General features: G+C 41.3%; 1 pseudogene; it reads right to left on the reverse strand.

Annotated features, from left to right (window-relative positions):
* Positions 1 to 20,126: 20,126 nt before the first annotated feature.
* LOC136646196 (5S ribosomal RNA) lies at positions 20,127 to 20,243 on the reverse strand (annotated as a pseudogene).
* Positions 20,244 to 20,569: the final 326 nt, after the last annotated feature.

The raw sequence follows: 20,569 nt of genomic DNA on the forward strand, positions 1-20,569 counted from the left end.
TTCTTTAAATTTCAAACTGGAAATATTTCTTATGCATGCATTAATTGTCTATTTAAGGTGACCATTCAGTCATTAACATCACTTTGTCAAGGTGTCCTGGATCTAAGACAATTTTAAGTTTCCATTCAGTGCTTTTTTTGTAAAAAAAAAAAAAAAAGGTGCAGGAACTCACGACTTGTTAATCTTTTATTTATTTATTTTTAAATTTATTTAAAATAAAATATTTTATTTAACATTATATATATAAATATGTATATATAAATATATAAATATTTTTTATTTAAATCTATCTATTTATTTATTCATTCTTTCATTCATTCATTCATTCATTCATTTCTCTCTCTTTAAATCCCCATTCCCCAACTACTTAAGAACTAGAAAATGAGGGGAGATCTTCAAGAGAGAGAACAAAAAGAGACGGACCACCTCTGGAGCACACACCAAGGATTATATCACGGCTTGTTGCATGTATTTGCAAATATGTAACAACCCAAAAAATAAAACTTTTAAAACATTTAATAAATATTGGTTAAAACAATTGATGAAGGCAAAATATAAAAAATGATTACATTACATCACTCTACAGATTTGTTTGAACCCAAATCAAACTGGCACACAGGGGAGAGGGGGCACAAAAGATGGGTTAATTGATTAATAAACAAGTTATGGATCAAAAATCATGTGGTCACATACCCTCTATTGGCTCAAGACATTGAAACATGATTGGTGCAAAAAAAAAAAATCTGATCAGATAACAATGAATGCGCAATATAAGCACACAAGGGGGGAGCAGAAGAATAAACACAAAAGATGAGTTGTAAAATAGATTATATTCCAGTATTATATAATTTATTTTACAACTCATCTTTTGTGTTTATTCTTCTGCTCCCCCCTTGTGTGCTTATATTGCGCATTCATTGTTATCTGATCAGATTTTTTTTTTTGCACCAATCATGTTTCAATGTCTTGAACCAATAGAGGGTGTGTGACCACATGATTTTTGATTCATAACTTCATAACTTAATCAATTCATTAACCCATCTTTTGTGGTTCCCCCCTTTCCCCTGTGTACTATGTCCCCATTCCCCATTATAATAATAGTGATTATTAAATATAGTCTAAAAAATCCAAAAATTAATAGACAACAATGATCTGACCTACTGCACAGAGGAATACATATTTCCTAAGTGTTGTTATAATGCAGCAAGGACACTTAAGCTTCCCCATTTATAGTTAAAAACCTAAATCTGTTGATGACATTACAAAGCTACTAAATTATTAGTAATTTTTGCTTAATTAATTTAGATCAGCCAAGCCTTATATTAATAACTATAAAAATGAATGTATTACTTGCTTCTGAGTAGACCTGCCTAGGCTTGGGCTGCAATCCCATCCACATTTTCCTGGGAGTAAGCTCCATTGAACACAAGGGGACTTACTTCTCAGTAGACATGCCTAGGCTGTCTCAGGTGCAGGGGCTGCACCAGCCAGCTTCCTTCCCCCCCCCTCTTGCCAAGCCAGTACCTGGGTGCTGCAACCCGTCTCCCTGGCTGGCTGTCCGTTGTCGTCGTCGTCCTCCTCCTCCTCCTCAGCACATGTCCCCACGCCCTCACCGGCTTGGTAGCTGAGCGTGGGGAAGCAGAGTGCGGGGAGAGGAAAGGCGGGCTGGGCTCAGGGGAGAGCTGAGTGCGGTGAGGCAGGGGCAGTGCTTTTTTTGTAAAAAAAAAAAAAAAAAAGGTGCAGGAACCCACTTACAAGAACAAGTTTAATCTTAAATCTTGTGTGTAATCTTTTATTTATTTACCTCCCCACCTAAAAAAATTATTCCTTATGGGGATTTGAACCCCCAACCTTTGGCTTCACAGACCAGCACTTTAGTAACTGAGCCATTGGAAGTCTTAGGCTCAAAGTGTTTGAACTAATACTTGAGGTGCTGATGGCCACCAGCTGGGCTCAGGACCTTATATATTAGTTCTGAACACTGTAACTCCAGGTTTTCCTATAGCCCAATGGAGAGAGTGCTGGGCTGTGGAGCACAAGGTTGGAGGTTCGAATCCCTCTTTAGCCAGTAGTGCTGGGTGGCGCAGGGAGGAAAAAAGGCGGGGGCCAGGAGGGGGAAAAAGGTGGGGGCCAGGAGGAGGGTTTTGTTCCATTACAAAAAAAGCCCTGTTTCCATTTATACTTTGGAGCATGATGATAAAAAAGGAGAAAGCATACATCTTTCAAGGTTCTGATGACTCATTCACAGTGATCAAGCTAACCAATACTGGAGCAGTTCTGATATGTCACAAGCACTACAACGTTTGATATGGAGCTGTTGGGACATACAACTTACAAGGAGATTTCTTAAGGAAGATGACAACCCTTGTTGTACCTTGCCCACCACTTTGAGCTTGGATTAATTTGCCTACTCTCTAGGAAAGGTATTTAATGACAAGGTAAAAACACTTCAGGTGCAGCAGTGTAGCAGAATTAAATTTACCCAAACATGCATAGAAAACAATGGGATAGAGTAGAAGGAAGAGAACTTCACCCACTGTGCATTTAAACTAATATGTTAGCATGAACAAACTGCAAAAATGTCAACTGTGTTGATTCTTAGCTATCATGAAAACACAATATTTCTTCAGTTCCTTTTCTAGAGTAAGAGGTGGTATACATGACCACCTTCTGCTGCTTCTTGTGTTGCTGACTCCTGTTCTCTGTGCATGAGCAACAGGCTGTCTGACTCACATGTTGGAACAGAACCTGCATATGTACTGATGTCCAAAAAGGTGACCTGAATGGCAAGATGCAAAATTGCAGGTTCTGTTTTTGGTGGAAAAAGTGAAGTGATGTTGTCTGAGTTGATCAGAAAATTAGTAGTAATATTGGAGAACTGGAGCAATTGCCAAATTGCTTTTCATGGTTGGGCATTGTGTCCTAATCATTCACTTCCTGTTTCCGCAACTGTTTTCTCTAGGAAGCTTTCAGGCATTCGTACACTGTACAAAAGCCTTGCTATTGATAATCCATATCCTATTTGGAATATTTTTGTATTGTATTGGCAACCTTCAGTCTCGAAAGACTATGGTATCGCGCTCTGAAAGGTGGTTCTGGCACAGCGTCTAGTGTGGTTGAAAAGGCCAATCCGGGAGTGAGAATCCCTTCCACACTGGGAGCAAGTGCAGTCTGTCCCTGGTCTGTCTCCCTGGCTATGGGCCTTCCTTCTTTGCCGGGTTTGAACTCCCGGGTAGTTCGAAAGCTGCTGAACTAAGGGAATGTTTGTTCCCCTACCTAGGAGCTGCATTGCCCTTATCTCAGTACTGGAAAGTTGGTTGGGATTGCACCCGTGTTTTACTTTCTGCAAATCTCCTTTCTCTGTTGCTGAAAGGTTCCACAAGAACAGAGTTGGGCAAACATTTTGGCAGGAGGGCCACATCATCTCTCTGATACTGTGTCGGGAGCTGGGAAAAAAATTTACATTCCAAATTTGAATAATTTTACATAAATGAATACATTAGAGAACTTATTTCACTGAATTTTACTGAGCTTATTTATACTACACATGAGAACTATAATACAGGCATGTAGAACCACATGAGAACTATGAACTGTTTGCCACCCACCTCTTGCACAGTGAAAACATACAGACCAAGCTGACCAAACCAGAAACTCATGGAGCCATAAGTTGTTCAGAGGCAATGGGGAAGGGGGTGAATTAAAATAACACCCTGTGAAAAGCAGAAAACATGGAAACTATAAAAGGTCTTGCTCTAACCTGTCCTGCAGCTCACATCTGGTGGTCACGACTGGCAGTCTCTGATGGGCCAGAGGTTTATTGGAAACTGGGGGCTCCCTGTGGGCTGGATTGGGGCCCCCTGTGGACTGCAAATGGGCTGGGGTTTGCTCCCCCCCCCCCGCACTAGAAGATGACAATTCAACATAATCTGAATAGTGCTAGAGGCTGATTGTGCTCCTGGGCATGGGGTGTGGGAGGGAATGACTGTTTCCTGCTGAGATTTTCTTTCCTGGGGATTTAGGAAAGGAGTTGCTTGGAAGAACTTATGCTATCAGATTACCTTGAGCTGTATTTGTTGCACTTGAGGCTGCTTTTGCGAAAGCTATCTATGGCATAATAAAATGAAATGGACACACAACTTAAACAAATCCCTTCTGCCTTATGATTTGCATAATTTGACTTGATGAGCTGGTGTAGCATAGTGGCTAAGAAACTGAGTTGTGAAGTGAGACTTCCTAGCTTGAATCTGCAATCCTGTCCACACTTACAGGAGAGTAAGCCCCATTGACTGTAATGGGACCTGGGTAGATAGGCATAGGATTGGGCTGTCAAAATGCATTTCAGTTTGAAACTTACTGGGAATGGCTTATCCAAAGCCACAATTGTACCTTCAGTTCTCCAGCTGCAATAGGGGGATGATACTTGCCTTACAGGGTTATAAGGTCTGTAACCAACAGACTATACTGTATTATGTGGTCCCTGTAATGTCTTCATATTCCCATAGCTGTAGACCCTGCTGTTGTATAATAAAGCATCCTTTTCCTTGAATCTGTGTTTTATTTTTGGAACTGTTGAGCAGCTGACTGTTTCAACTTTTGTCTGTCAACAATTTGAAAAGTGACACATAGAAGAAAAATAAGCTTTTTTGTTGTTGTTGCCTTGGATCAGGAGGGCGATTGGCTTGGAACATTAGATAAAAAACAGCCTTTGGCTGCTTTTTAAAATCAGGTTTCTGTCTATTTGGTGCGTTTAAACAAAGCCAGAAGGTGGTGCTATATCCTAATCATTGTTCTGGGAAAAAAATCCCCCCCCCCAAGCTAAGTAAGGGAGCTGTATGGATCCTTAAGCTAGTTCAGATGGGAAGTGGGAACTTCCCATAGCCTACCCCGTGCTACTTCCCATTCCGCTTTAGGGCCCATACACCTCCCAACTAGTAAGACATTTATTTTAAAAGCAGTATAGTAGAAGCTGATTATAAAAATAAAAAAGTTAACAAGAACTGTATTCTTTGCAAGTATCCTTCAGTCACTGAGCTAAAAATAAGGTACCTGTTGTGGTGGAGTAGCTAGAGGGAGTGCAGGGGTAGCAACTATATTGAGCTGGGGGCAATAGTCTGGCTGTCTGCCTACCCACACAATTGGACACCATCCCTCCCCTTGATCACTGCTTGCACCTCTTGTAAAAAGTGTCAGAAAAAGGTACTCTTTGCATGGGGAGAAGTGGAAATTGTAGTCTCTGACTTCTTGTTCTCCTTGTTCTGGGGACTTGGGGGACAACCAGGGGGCTTGGGGTGCAAGCAGGTATGGTGCTGGGGGTGGAGGAAGATGGTTGATTTTTTATTCAAAAACAAAAAATGGGGGGAGCATAATTTTATAGCTACACTACTGACCTGTTCTGCTACAGGGTGTCCTATAGAAATGAGAGCTTTTTAAATTTTTTTTGCTCCTGCACAATAGCTGAGATTGATCCATATCTGGGTACTGAAAAACCTGACTGTACTGAAAAAGCCAGGATGGCCTAATGCAGAAGGTGATGCATTTTGGCCTGAGGCAGGTGTGGTTCTAGGTCCTGTCTCTGCCACAGACTCATGTAGTTTGACGGTAGGCCATACCCGCCATCTATAAAATGAGGAAAATTCTGTTTCAGGATAATTAAAATGAGCAGTTTGCAAAATGTTAAATGCTAAATAAATAGCAGTAGAAGGATGAAGACAATAGCTGACTGCATCTGTGAAACAGGGTGTAGGTCTGTTTCAGGAATGAATGGAAAAGTGTCCATTTGATTTGGTTGTGGTTGTTCCATAATGAGCATGAGCATGAATGAATGGGTTTTGTTTTCACAACCCCATTTGTTGTTCAATCATTTTTGGGGGGAATCTTAAAAATGGAGCCTTTTAAAAACTTGTTTTTCCTATATGCTGTGGCAATGTGGCACATTGTTGACACATTGCAGGAGCTGCAATGTTTAGCCACTTTCTGACAGGCATCTTGAATACCCACGCTGCCCTGAATGCAGCATTGTAAAATGGTAATGTGGGTAAAAAAATTACCACCAGTGTATGGAGGGGGGGAAAGGTGACTGCCAGTATAGGAACAGTCATTTTTTTTTTTAACAGTCATTGTTTTTTTTACCTGTGCTCCCTGAGATGACGGTGTATTCTGGGGCAGTAAGTCTACTTAAGATGGTAAAACTAAGTTAGTTTTTTTCTGATTTAAAGAAAAAATTTCAATTGGTAGTTCAAAAAAATAAGTGGATGTTCCAAACTGCTCCTGAAACAAACAGTGCAGGGCCCAAAGAAGACCCAAATGTGGAAGCCTTCCCCCACCAAACAAGTAAGTTCCAAGATGAATACGTTGCAGGCATGTCTGGGCTATGAAATATTTTCCACCATGGGAAAAGAAACCAGGAGTTGGCATTTTATATCCAGTAGCTGGAAATGTAAAAACAGCAGAAGCAACAACAGAAGAGCCTAGAGGTAGGGAAAGGCATTAGACCAAAGGCACTTCTATACAACCAGAAGCCTGGCAGACTTTTGGAAGCCTTATTGTACCCTATAGCCCATGGTAGTTGCTTTAGTGTGTTCTCTCTCATTATCTTCTGCTGCAATGTGTTATGGGAGATAAGGAGCTAGAACAACCTATTCCAAAGGTCTCCAGTATGTCTCCACTAGTTGAAGTTAGCACTACTCAAAAAGACTCTTTTTCTTGGTGTGTTTTGGTTTTTAACCTTCTGCAAGAGAAGTGTGTGTGACCTGGGCTTTATCTGATGTCCTGTCAGCCAGTGTAAGTGCAGGTGTTCCAAAAGCTCTCTTGGCTTGTTCTGACTCTGATCCTCTTTGTTAAGGTGTTTAGGTAGAGACCTGCTGTTGCTGAGTGGCTGACCAAGACAATAATATTATATCATTTGATATTTCCTTCCTCTGTATGTGTTGGACAGCAAACGTGGTTCTAATTTTAGCCAGCTGTAATATTTGTTAGCAGGCAAACGTGTTCTTTTGACAACTGAAATCACTTGTATAAGAGAGCAAAGCAAAAAAAAAGTTGATTGCATCTATTTTCAAAATACCTATCCCTTAAAAGCTTGCAGGCTCTATACCCAAAAGGTTTGAATCTGAGTTGTGGTGAGGCTCCTTATGCCCCTGAGCCTAACCAGAAGTACTGTCGTGTGCTCCTTACTTCCTCAAGGGGTGAGAAGTTCTGGGTTTTGACTTCCTTTGATGAAGAGAGCACTGGAAATGTATGCTTATTTTTCTAATACGTGCTTCCACCAATGTGTGAGTGGATGTCTCAAGAAAGCTGAGACATTATTCCACAATAACTTCACAAAGAAAAATCCTGAATCTGTAAGGTTTCCAATAACTCCCAGATCACTGGTGTTCTCTTTGCATTAGCCCCCTCCTCTTTGATGAGTGTGCTTGCCTTCTCCAAGGACTGATTGCTCTCCTTTGAAGTACTCGAGAGATCTCAAACTATTTCCAAACAATTATCTCCCATCTGCAGATCATTATAGGCTATTAGCAAGCATACTGTCTACTAAGGGAACCCTTGGCCAAGGACCATAATCATTCTCTGAGACAAGTTCCTCCACTGATTTTCAGTGGCGCTTACATTCAAGGAGGTGAGGTAAGACTGCAGCCTTAAAAAGATCTGAGCCTTTCCAAAGATAAGTGTTTCTCAAACTGCGGATTTGGACCCACTAGGTGGTTTGCAAGCCAATTTCAGGTGGGTCCCCATTCATTTCAATATTTTATCTTTAATATATTAGACTTGATGCTACAATGGAATGTGACTATATCTGGGGAAATGTTACAGCTCTGTACTTTTAACAAGTTACTATGTATATGCTTCTACCAATGATAGTAAATAGGACTTACTTCTAGGTAAGTGAGGGTAGGATTGCAACCTAAGATTGCTAAAAGTTTTCCTGTTGATGATGTCACGCCTGGTCATGACATTCCGGTGGGTCCTGACAGAGTCTCATTCTAAAAAGTGGGTCCCAGTGCTAAAAGTTTGATAACCACTGCCAAAGCATATAGATGTCTTGGTTTTCCATAACTTTTATCTCCTATCCTGACTTTCCTTTTCTGTTTCTGCCACTTCAGTTCTAAGCAAAACATGAAATTTTGCCCACTGGATTAATGTTACAACCAGAATAATGCGCTATTCTGTTCAATCTGCATGACACATTCAGATAATGAAATGTGGAGCTTCTAGAAGCTGGGATTTGAGTCTGTTTCTACAGCTCCCAGGGGTATAATGTCCATTTTTAAGCATTTCCACAGACCATCATTCCTGCAGAGCTCAAACACAGAAGACAAATTGCCATGGATTCCAAAAGTAAGTTTGGAAATAGCAGAGATTTACCCAATAGGGGTCTTCTTTTTCCACACTGATGAAAGTATAGTGTTTAAGGCAAGTGAAAAGGATCAAAAAGTCTTTTGTTATTTCCCCAACCCTGGCAATGCTTGCATTTTGCCAAAGGATACGTGTCATATGCCTACCCGATCTGCTTATAAATGAGTACTGTACTTACAAATTCAGACTCTAAAGAGGAAGATAAAATTCGTTCCGCAGAAAACTGCATGTATTCTTTCATCTTCCAAGGTTTCCCTATGCAGTTTGTTTTCACTTTGTATACAATATCAGATGTAAAGAATCTTAGCGATATACCAGATGTGTGTTTGGTCACTGTCAAGTGAAGTGTACTTTTTTTTTACAACATCATTTCTGCCCTGTTTTTTATGAGATTACCAAAGCAAATTACAGCAATTAGGAATAAGTAAAAATAATAGCCTGCACCTATAATTTTCAAACTTAAGACCCATCTTTAATTAGAACATGAGGCCTGCTTTCAAGTTTAGGTTGATGATGTCTAGTTATTTGGTTACTTGGCATCAGGTGTGGGGTGTGGGATAGGCAAAGCTGTATCTCGGTGTCTAAACTGAGGCAGCAAGGTCTGAGGGATAAGCCAGAACCACTCCAATGGTGCCTGACTAGCTTGAAGAGACTAGCTGTCAAGCCCCACTGATTGAACTGGCAGGGTTCACCTGGCAGTTCCACTGTCTTGACCCTTTGGAAGTGGCAAGGAAAGGTGGGCTCAGCAACTCAGGGAGTGATGCCTGGAGTCGGGTGGACACCCAACTAAAATGGGGGACATAGACGGCTAGGACCGTTTTCTTTTCTTAGTACATCACATGTGGAAGGCATTTTAGAGTTGCCCATCAGTTAGCTCTGCTGCAGAGTTTTGTTGTAAATTAATAAGAGTGGTCCGTTAAATCGAAGCCTCAGTCTCATGTTGTTGTTTGGCAGGTGCTGGGGTAATAGTTCCAACCTCAGTGGTCCAACAAAACTGGAACACCTTTTTATCATTGTGCATGAGTGCTTATTTGTGCGCAGTAGATGCTATACATAAAACTGGCTGCACTGCAAAGTTAACCTTCAAAAGCACAGAAATGAAAAACAAGATTAATACCATCTCAGCTAAGAACTCAGCCAGTCAATTTTCAGCTATTCTGTTTGCATCACTCAGATCATTAGATTCATGCAGAAAGCAGCTATGCTGAGGACAGTAACTTCATCTATTAAAAAAAGATAACACAAAAATGAAATTCTGAAAGCATAATTTGTATGACTCCACAGATTAATTGAAATAATTTTATTAGAGATGCAGTCCTCAGAATTGGTTTTTCCTAGATGGTCACCCAATTTTGTCTGCAGACATGAGTCATAGGGAATCAGACATTCATTTGGCCCTTATAGCATACAATTTTAATTTTCTCAACAGATTTTCCTTTATACACATGAGGTATTTCATGTTCAGAAACAATTTTCCATCTTCTGCCTTCTACCTTATGATGCTTTCAAAGAGCACAGCAGCAAAAAGCATACCAACTAAATATAAAAATGATATGAAAGTAAAAATCCTTCTCTCAGTGTTACGTGCAATGCTTTGGGGGAACGGGACAGGACACTAGTCTCAAAATTTGGCATTTAGTATTAAAACTTGGACCAACCTGGTCTAGATGCAGACACAACCATGGTTTTCCTGACCACTTCTAAAAGCGAAGGAATGTCAGTGCTGAGATCTGTTGATGCACCTGACAGTGGAGGCACTTCTTGACCACCTTCGGCCATTAAACATAGCTGCAAGCTAAAGCCAAAACACTGTGTCACCCTTGTTGGGGAACAACAATCTGGGTACCCCACAGTGTGCAGCCTTTCTCTGTGCTTAGTTTTGAACTCCTGCTCCAAAATGAATGGAGATCTTCTTCTGGATTGGACAGAGGAGATTGTCCACTACAAAGTGGATTAGAGAGTTAAATAATCAGTTTGTTTGCATGAAAATAGATACAGTAACTTCAGTTACAATGACTAACTCATCAACAATAGACTTATCAACAGAATAAAATAGGTTGTCTTTGATGCCAAAGAGGTGAAACTGCAAACGTATCACAGTGACAGGACCAATGTGTGTGACTGTAAAATATTGACAACAGAGGGGCATAAAAGCACTTTTTAGAAACGGAAAAAGGCCAGACTTGGTTGGTAGAACTTGCATGAAATAACTCAATCTGGATTGAGATGACATATGTAACTTGGAGATGAAGAAAATGCCAGCAGGAAAGGAAGGTGGATGGCCACCCTGTAAGACTTTCAGGAACAGTTGGGTACCTTGATGAGGATTAAGGCAGGCATCCAAAAGGAGAACCAGCCAAAAGTACAGTATGTATTTTAAGGCAGGACCAGTCCCATATGCTCTCAGTGAGAAGATTGAAGTTGAATTGGACAGAGTGGAAGAAGATATAGGCTGCAAACGTATGCACACTTTCTGGGGTGTAAACCTATTGAATACAACAAGATTAACTTCTGAGTAGACATACATGGGATTGTGCTCACAATCTCCCATGTAGGATTTTCAGAATGGCCAATATTATTGTTAGTAAGATGAAGAATATTTATATACCGCTTATCAACAACAGCAGAGATTTCACAAAATTGCTTTCAGAACAAGATAAGACAGCTGCCTGTGTTCACTGCTGGACAAAACATCTCAGCTGTCTGGAAAATTCCCAGAGTGGACAATTGCCCAGGCAGACAGTATCCTCAGCCATACCGAGAGAGAGATTAATTTCCATCAAGCTGCAATAGGGTCGCTAACTCTTAAATGAGTTCTCATTTTGGCAGCACCAATGAGTTAACCTGCCCCCAATGATTGTACAATCCTAGCACTCAAAATCACTCATAATTAAGCGATGCTGTATTGATATCTCCATATGAACCAGAGCTTTTAACTGTGCCTTGAGATGAGTTTCATTTCCCAGTTTGTTTGAAATTGTGAAATGTCTTTTCTCTCTCTGGCTCAGCTTGCCAGTTGGTCAGGTTGACCACAAACTGAATATAGCTAACTTCTAGTATTTAAAATGGTGATTCATCTCCTTGAAATTCTAAAACAGACTAAAGCTGCAATCATATATACACATTTTCCTGGGAGTAAACATGCACAGGATCATGCTGGTAAAAAAATCTCAATGCATGGAGAATTCTTATTATTTGCTTTCTGGTTATTTAGTCAAAAGGAAATACTGTACTACGTGTCTTATGATTTGCCCCTACTATGCCCCATAATCATAAAATGTATGCAGACAGATTTGATGGCTCAAGCCTGTTTTGGAAATTGCCGTATCTCCTGACTCTTTCCCAATTCTCTACCCCTGTCCCCGAAACAAAAGTCCTGCAGTTCCCTCCTTCCCCACCTATCTGACCTTTCTCCTGTAGATGAGTTCCCTTGGAATAACATGACACCAATATTTGTCTGGCAGTAGTGAACTGCATTTGGCTACAGCAGCACAAACCAACCCCCAAATCTTCCCAAAATCCATGTAAAGTTTAGATTCAACCTGTCCTGCCAGCCTCCAAGGCAAAAACATGCACTTTACACTATATGATCCTTAACATCATTTTAAACATAATGATGCCAAGTGCCAACTCCAAAATTTTGAATAAATCCATATAAGTGGGTGCTGTACCAAAATGTCGTCATGGATCATGTTTCAAGTAGTTTGGCTGTGAATAGGTCTATGTTGTTGCACTTTTCTTGTCTTGTATGTGTTATATATGCCAATAAAGGATTCTGATTGACTGTAGTAGTGAGAAGGCTGTATTTTTTCTTTTCCTAGCTGTTCTGATATATCTTTTCTTCACTTCTCTGAGAACAAAAGCATGTAAAGATCAGGGCAAAGACCTATCTAGTCCAGCATCCCATTTCCCACAGTGGCCAACTGGGAACTTCACAAGCAGGGCATGAAGGCAATAGCCTGCCCATCACACTTGGCACCCCCCCCCCCCACTCCCAGGCAACTGGTGTTCATTGTTGTACTACTGTTTCTGTATCGGTATCATGATTAATAACTGATAGACTCATCATCTCAGTTATCCAATCTTTTTCAAAGCATGTAAACTAGAGGCTATCACCATTGTTGGAGCATAACAACAGCACATTAAATGTTTAAGAGTTCATGTAATATTTTTAAGGGCTTGTCACTTCTTTATTTCCTTCTTTTTAGAACTGTGTCCATGGCTTGGACAATTGATGAGATCAGAAGGCTGCATTCCCTGGAATGCGAAGAGTATTTCCACCACCTCCTGCTCCCTTGCCAACAAGTTGCTAAGTGACCTTGGTGTGTTTTATCACTAGGACAGAAAGAGTAGTGCTCCCTCAAAATGGCTGCGGCAAGCTCCTCATCTGGAATTTTGGTACCACAGGCAGGTGTCTTGTTTACTGCTGCTCCTAGATGAGGCTCAGAATTGGACAGAATTTAAGCAGAGAAAAAAAGTATAGACTGACTTAGGTTTTCTCTCCCTTGATGGTACAAAGCCTTTACTTTAAGGAGCTATGTGAAACATTTGAGACATTGAGGAAACATTGAGGTTCCTGCAGAATATTAAGAGACTGTGATTGCTGCTTGTTTGTAAATTAGCTACTCTAAACAGACAATTAACATTTAAAAGACATCATGACAACATGGATGTCCTTTAGTCCATATTGCTCTATCCCCCAACCACCGTCTCGCAATTATTGCTGCAGGATGGTAATTCAAACATCTGTTCACAAACGCAGATCTCAGAATATTAAAGCATTTTTCCTCGCTTGCACATAAGCTGAGGGATTTGCATGGAGATGGGGGAAAAGAAAAAGCATTTTAGCATTTTAACCATGGACTAGATGAGCATATAAATTAAAATGTAAGGTGGACTCTGGACATAGGTGGGAAAAGCAAATTTCTCTCAAGCTGATGCTTTTTGCATAAACTTCCCAAAATGTATTAAAATTAGCTTTTTGAGACCACCCACTGCAAGTAATAGTTAGGGTTCCTATAGTTTTCTTTCTTCTCAAACTGGGAAACTAACAGTAAAAAGATTTGATGGTAAAAATATTGTTCACATGTGCATTCCTGGAGGGTTGACGACCGTAGCCAGTGGTCCAATAAATGCTGAATTGGGCTGTCAGTCCGACATCTCCCAAGTTTATGAGGGCAGCCGGGCCTCTCTATCATCATTGGAGAGCTGCCCTTAGCAACCTCTCTGTAATTCTCAGGAGTCTTTTGGAGAAGTCATAGCTGCGTGCCTCTCAGAGTGCCCATACCATTACTGAGACAAACTCTCACTCTCATGTATGAGCTTCTAATGTTTAATATAATATGATGGCTTTGTACGTCCCCTGGCGTGCTATTGAGGTGCTGAAGAGCACATTCAGTGCTATTAAAAAAAAAAGAAATTAACAAGACAACCCTTGTATTGTTCTTCCAGCCCTTCCCTTGTGTTGTCCAACTGTTTAAGGAACATGTGTTTGGAATGTATGAGAAATGGTCTGTAACTAGTTCAATGCTTCTGTGTTGTACAGAGCCGGAACTACTTATTCAGTTTCATTTAAAAAATAATTAAAAATGAACAGTAGAATTGCCGCTGCAAGCCTGTCCTTTCCTGATTCAATGTGCAAGGATTAGTTATTGTGAGATATTCACAAGGTCAAGCAAATGTTACTGACTGGTTTGTTTTATCCAAACATTGAGTCCTTCCCAAGGACCTGGGATGCCTGACTTTTGTCCTGTTTTATGATGATGATGATGATGATGATGCCATCCTCAGAGCTGCATTGCCCTTATGTCAGTGCTGGAAAGCACTGACATAAGGGGTTAAGATTGCGCCCTAACCTGCTGTACTTTATTCATTTAGGAAATGTGGGAGATCTCAGTTCAAATCCTGCTTAAGACATAGTTTGGGAGTAGTGATATCTCTCTTTTTTCACATCCATTATCTCGTCATAGAACACTTTTGGAAACATGCAAAGCTATTTTCCAGAAAACAAGCAAGGCTAAGCAGGTGTTTTCTATGGAAGTATTCAAGCTGTTAAACATGAAAATGACTTGTATTTCTCAGAAGCAATCTCAGCATTTGAGGCAGAAGGATATTTTGGCGTGTGAAGTGTGAGTCATCCTGGCAGCCAGTAATTTTGCATACATTTGGGTGCATCCAGATGTGGCAAATGAAAAATGCAGGTGTGAACAGTTAACAAAAGTGCACCTACTCTTATCAGATGTAAAAGTGCCAGATTTGGGAGGAGAAACTACATGGAAAAGCAAGAGCAATTTCCCACACATGTGATCTAGCCTAGGTACAACAATTCTGTGGGTTAGGGCTACAGATCTGAAATTCCCTGGCAGTTGTCTTTTATCCTCCCATTTGTTTATATAAGATGAGATAATTATGCTTCCTTTACCTTTAACTCATTTTTTCCTAGCCCACAGGTGTACACATTTGATCCCTGTTGCATATATGCAACGTTGGGCAGAATTGACTTTATTTTGTTCTCTCTCTCTCTCTCTCAGTCCTGCCCCAGATACACAAAACACATTTATGAATGCAACTACGTATTCACCCAATCTCAGGCTGACCAGATATCATAACTGCAAAAGAGGACAAAGCACCCCAAAATGTAGGCCATTCAAGAAAAATGCAGGACATGACAAAATAAAAGCTAAAAACATTTTTATATTGATTTTGTGTGGTTAATTTAAACACTAGATTACTTACTATTATATATAAAACTACATATAAATTATTACGTCATTTGTTAGTTACAAGAATGCTATGCGCTGCCTGCAGGGCAGAAAAGGAGGATTTTTTTCCAGGGCGTGAGGCTAAAAAAGGGGACATCTAGTCATCCTACCCAATCTGAGGGATTCTCTGAACATAAGTCTGTTCTAGTCCCTCATCTGATGCTGTCAATCATCCTCTATCAGGCTTCTTGTGTCTGCACTTATCTCAGAAGCATTTGCTTGCCAAAAGGGATGGGAGTTTCCCCCTGAGGGTTTGCCCTTCTGAGGACAGAACGCATCCTAGTTCAGGCATTCTCTATGATTAACCACTCCAAATTTCACGGGGAAGTTTTTTCCCCTTGTTGTTTAGTTCTGCTTTTCAACAAAGAAAGTAGGGTTCCCTACTAGCGGAAACCTTTTTCAAATAATTTGGTTCTGTTCCCCAGTAGTGTCTAGGGGACACCTGGGGTAGGCCATTTGAAGACACATGTAGGCCTGGCCTTCACCTTGATATTCCTTAGTGGAGGCCAAGTCTACCATTTGGTTTGAGCTGCCAGTGGACCTGGCCTCCACTAGGGGATCTTGACGTGGAGCCCAGGTCTACCTGTGGCTTCAGGCAGCTGCTCAAGCAACACATAGACCTGGCTCCCACCTCAAGATCCCCGGGGGAGACCAGGTCTACAAGCCACTCAGTGGTGGATTTGACACCCCAGGTATACTTGAAGCCTGGGGCGGACTGCCCCTGCCTCACCCTTGGTATGCTTCTGAGCAGGGAAGTTCTCAATACATTGATAAGCAGTGCCTGCCAGTTGATTGCTGGTCAACCAGGATGACCTTCTCCTGTTGGAACTAGAGAAGAGAACCTGCAGGCAACACCATGTTATTAAATCACTGGGAGTGTGCCAACTGCGCAATGCATTTTGGCTGAATGGCAGCAGGCCAAGTGCGCTATTATGTTTTTCATCATACTTCATGTTCTGGGACCTGAAGGGGGAATGGGGAAACATGTGCAAAAGGGGGAAAGTGGAGAAAAATTCACATTCCAAGTGTTAAAGATTTGAAAAATGAATTTTTTCAAACATCATGTTTATGTTCAACATCAACATAAACAAAATACCTTAAAATATATCATTGGGCAATGAAATAATACCCAAATGGATAATGTGCTCCCCAGTTACTGGTGTGTCAGTAGGTGGAAAATCACTACTATAGCCCAGCTTCGGTTTGGTGAATCTGTTGAACAACAAGCGTACCAGCCACAGGCACTGTACACGATTGCCTGCTCCAACTTTACTAGGGGAGTGATTTTCCCACGTTCTGTTCTCTGAGCAAGACGGCAGGCTTCTCCCCAAGCCAATTGATTTCGGTTCACCCAGGGCAGCCTGAATGGAACTAGGGAAGGGAGCCAGTGGGCTGACAGGCAAGGTGGGCAGCATTGCTAGATTTGCACGAATCCTGCCAAAAAGATAACAGGCACGCTCTGTAGCTTAATTGGTGGCTCGGCTGAAGAGATGGGTTGTTTGGAACAGGCGAACCTTTTAAAATACAGCCACTGCCATATTACCGCTTAACAGTGGCATACCAAGGTCATTTGGTATCTGGAGCCCATACATTTTGGCATCCCTCCAATGACAAAAGTATTTTCAGTAATAGTCAAGACATGAAATTAGTAATAATAATAATAATAATAATAATAATAGCCAAGGAAGAAGCTCAGACAGTGAATATTTTCTTTTACTGAACTTTGTGTGCATGCATGTGTGTCTGTCTGTTCACACCAACTTTGAATGTTTATATATTTATATATAACTTTGTAAATTCGTATGTATCATCATGCCAATAAACATGCTTCTCTTGCAGGCAGCTGCAGCCAGCGCTAGCCAAATCATGACTGTAGCCACAGTCACCCCTGCTGCCATCTTGGGGCAGCCTCTTGGATGCCCCCTGCAACCCGGCACACAGCTCTCTCCAGCCACCTCTTCGCATGCGCTGCCACTTAATGAACATTTTAATATAAATCTGAGATGGAGCGTTCACTGTGTTCCAGTGTAAGGACAAATGCGCACAAAATGAATATTGTGTTCCAATGCAATAACAACTGTTTACAAATGCATACCAAATAGGTGCATCTTTGCTATGTTAACATCAGACAATTTCAACAATAGCTCTTAACCAATAAGCACAAAACCCAAGTGCTGGCAAACAGGTTGTCAAAAGTGGGATAATGCGGTCCTTCATTATTGTGATGTCCTAGTGCTTCTCCCCCCCCCCCCCCAGATTGTGGAGGCTCATATCTGAACAAGTAAGTCTTGTCATAGTGGCCTGCCCCTCCATGAAGGCATTGACTGCCCTCCACAGCTCTAACCAGTATTATAATGTCCTGGGACATTTGCTGTGAGAATTCCTCAAGCTTTCACTCCTGGCTGGTTGGCAACCTTCGGTCTTGAAAGACTATGGTATAAGCCTACAGCACCCAGTATTCCCAGGTGGTCTCCCATCCAAGTACTAACCAGGCCTGACCCTGCTTAGCTTCCAAGATCAGACGAGATCGGGCATGTGTAGGCTGGCTATTGTCCTTTCCATGCTCACACCCCATGCTGTAATGTCTCTGCCCTGGAGGTAATTGAGAGTCTCCTTGAACTTACTGATCTCCTGATTTGTTCTGCAACAACTCCCAGGAGAACAAAAGTGAAAAAGGTATTTATTTGGCTTACTCCATGGGAAAACACTTATAAGTAAGGAAAACATGTGGTTTTTGCATCCAATTGTAGTTATTCCATGGGAAATGCTAATTTTCACATCAGTGTCTACACATCTGCCCTGGCCTCAGATACTCGTGCAAGCACACCCTCATACACCTGAGTACATGCATTCCCAACACTCTGTCACACTCTAGTGCAGCGATTTTCAAACTTTTTCATTTGATAGCACATTGACAAGGCACTAAAATTGGCAAGGCACAACATCAGGTTTTTGATAATTGCCAAGGCACACCATGCTGCCAGTGGGGGCTTCACATCCCTATTGGCCCTACAAAAAATGACCTTCCCTCAAATTCCTGTGCCACACCTGTGTGCCATGGCACACTCGCGGCACACCAGTGTGCCATGGCACAGTGGTTGAAAATGGCTGCTCTAGTGTGAGCAAAAAACCAGAACCTAGGATAGGGCTATGCAGAGGGTCAGGTTTGATTTTCATGCTGGGGTCACCAGAGATCAGTAGGGCAAGGAACAAGATTGGCCCTTATGCTAGTGTTTGATCCATCCATCACATCAGTTTCTCCCATATAAGTGAATGATTTGCCATTAACTTCTGTGAGAAAAAGCATTGCACTTTTGATTGGGAATGTTTTTGTCACAATTCTGAGTCGGTTCAGCGTTCACTGATATGAGTTCCATCTAGGGGGCATGGAGAGGGGGAAGAAAGAGTGGATGTGTCAAATCCCTCCAAGGGGTCCTACCATACAGAAGCCTTCCCAGAATAATGATGGGTGTTTTGCTAGTGAAACACAATTTACAATATTATCAGATTCATTGACTCTGGCAGTGTTCCCATGAAGCACTTTCTTATGCACACAGCTGGATCTTTCCTTGAGGTCTCACCTCTGCCCTCCAGAAGCTCCTGCTCCCGAAGAGAGGTAATCTGCTGTTCACTGCGAAAAGCAGCTGGAAGTGGGAACTGCAGTGGTGAGGATGTCACAGATGCATATGGCCCCATGACTCATGTGTAGTGACTTTAGATCATAGATCGAATAAACAGTTGAGCTTGGAATTGTGAAATGCTATGGTTTCCTGGATATAATGAATTGCCCAGTTGTCGTCCCACAACAAATCTTCTTCCCTATGTAGTTTTACTTCTGGCTTTTCTCATAGATGTCACATTTTAAAAGGTGAAGGCACTTTAATAGCACCAATTGTTGTTCTTAAAACATGCATACATTTTTGCTTTTCTGAAACCAGCTCTGAAAAAATATCTGCATGTTCTTGGTGGGTGTTCAGGTTTATTTATTTCAAATATATGTATGTCATTACATTCTCTGTTCTCAAGATTATGCATGGAGTGGTGTCCATGATGAAAAGAAAGAAACAAACCAAAAATCACAGTAGCCAAATGTATTGAAAATTAACCAGGGAAAAGCCAATTCGCCCTTTGAAAGGGAAATGTATATGAAGATTGTGTTACCATGGCAGTGAGCACTTATTGGCTAGCAGCTGTAACATCACTAGCATGCCTCCATTCTGCTCCCAGAGCAGCTTTCAGTAGTTTAAAAAGAAGTTGTTTTTTTCTTCTATAAAGGATGAATACTCTGTGTTCCTCTTAAAAATAAGTGGGGAGGATTTCAAGGCTACCTCTTCAATCCTGCAGCATTACACATAATGTAAACTTATTCTTCTTTTAAAACAAATAATTGTTCAGGGCATAGCATTGTCTCTCTTCATCACTAGAGCAAACCTTTCCTGGAATATAAAATCTTTCTAAAGCCATTTATTATGGAAGCAAGGTTCACATCCCTGAAGCAAGACTCCTCCTGTACGTGCCTTTGTTACATTTGCTCGGCTATCAAGATTTCTAGGCTCAGCTGGGACTACAGTAACAGTATTGATCTGGAGGAATGGCTGTGACTACACATTCCAATGTTATGCCTTTCTCTGGACTCAGTTACAGTGCAGTTGTATCATACCCTTTCAACAGCAACAAAAAAGGCTGTACAAAAGATCTTTGAACTGGGGAAAAGTTCTCCAGGAAAGAGAAAGATTGCTTGACAGTGAAAAAGTCTTTAGCTGCAAAGTTACCAGAGTTTTCTGTGTCTATGTTGCTCACAGTGCAGCACTTACCTCAACCTGGTTTGTGATGTGACTGTGAAAGCTATATTGGACAGAATGTTCATTAGCATGACAAATACTTCCACTGATTTTAAATCCTTGCCTGAACAATGATCCGCCCTTACAAGAGCACAGTTAATTTCAGCTTTTTTCATCTTGCAGCACATTGGTTGATTGGCAACCTTCAGTCTTGAAAGACTATGGTATAAGCCTACAGCACCCAGTATTCCCAGGCGGTCTCCCATCCAAGTATTAACCAGGCCTGACCCTGCTTAGCTTCCAAGATCAGATGAGATCGGGCATGTGCAGGGTAACAGTTGCTGACAAGGAACTAAAATTGTCAAGGCACTCCAACAGTTTTTTGACAATTGGCAAGGCACACCATGATGTTGGCAGGGGAGCTCATATCCACCAATGGCCCTACTAATAAATGACCCTCCCCCAAACTCCTGCGGCACACCTGCAGACCATCCATGGCACAATGGTTCTAAATGGCTGATATACTTATGAAGTGTGCAGGATGGAGTGGATAGAGGGATATTCTTTTCCCTCTCACACAATACCAGTACCAGGGAACATTCACTAAAATTGAGCGTTGCTAGAGTTAGAACAAAAGGAAATATTTCTTTACGCACTGTGTACTGTGTCATT

The sequence above is a fragment of the Tiliqua scincoides genome, chromosome 3 (genome assembly GCF_035046505.1).
Source record: "Tiliqua scincoides isolate rTilSci1 chromosome 3, rTilSci1.hap2, whole genome shotgun sequence".
NCBI classification, from domain to species: Eukaryota; Metazoa; Chordata; class Lepidosauria; order Squamata; family Scincidae; genus Tiliqua; species Tiliqua scincoides.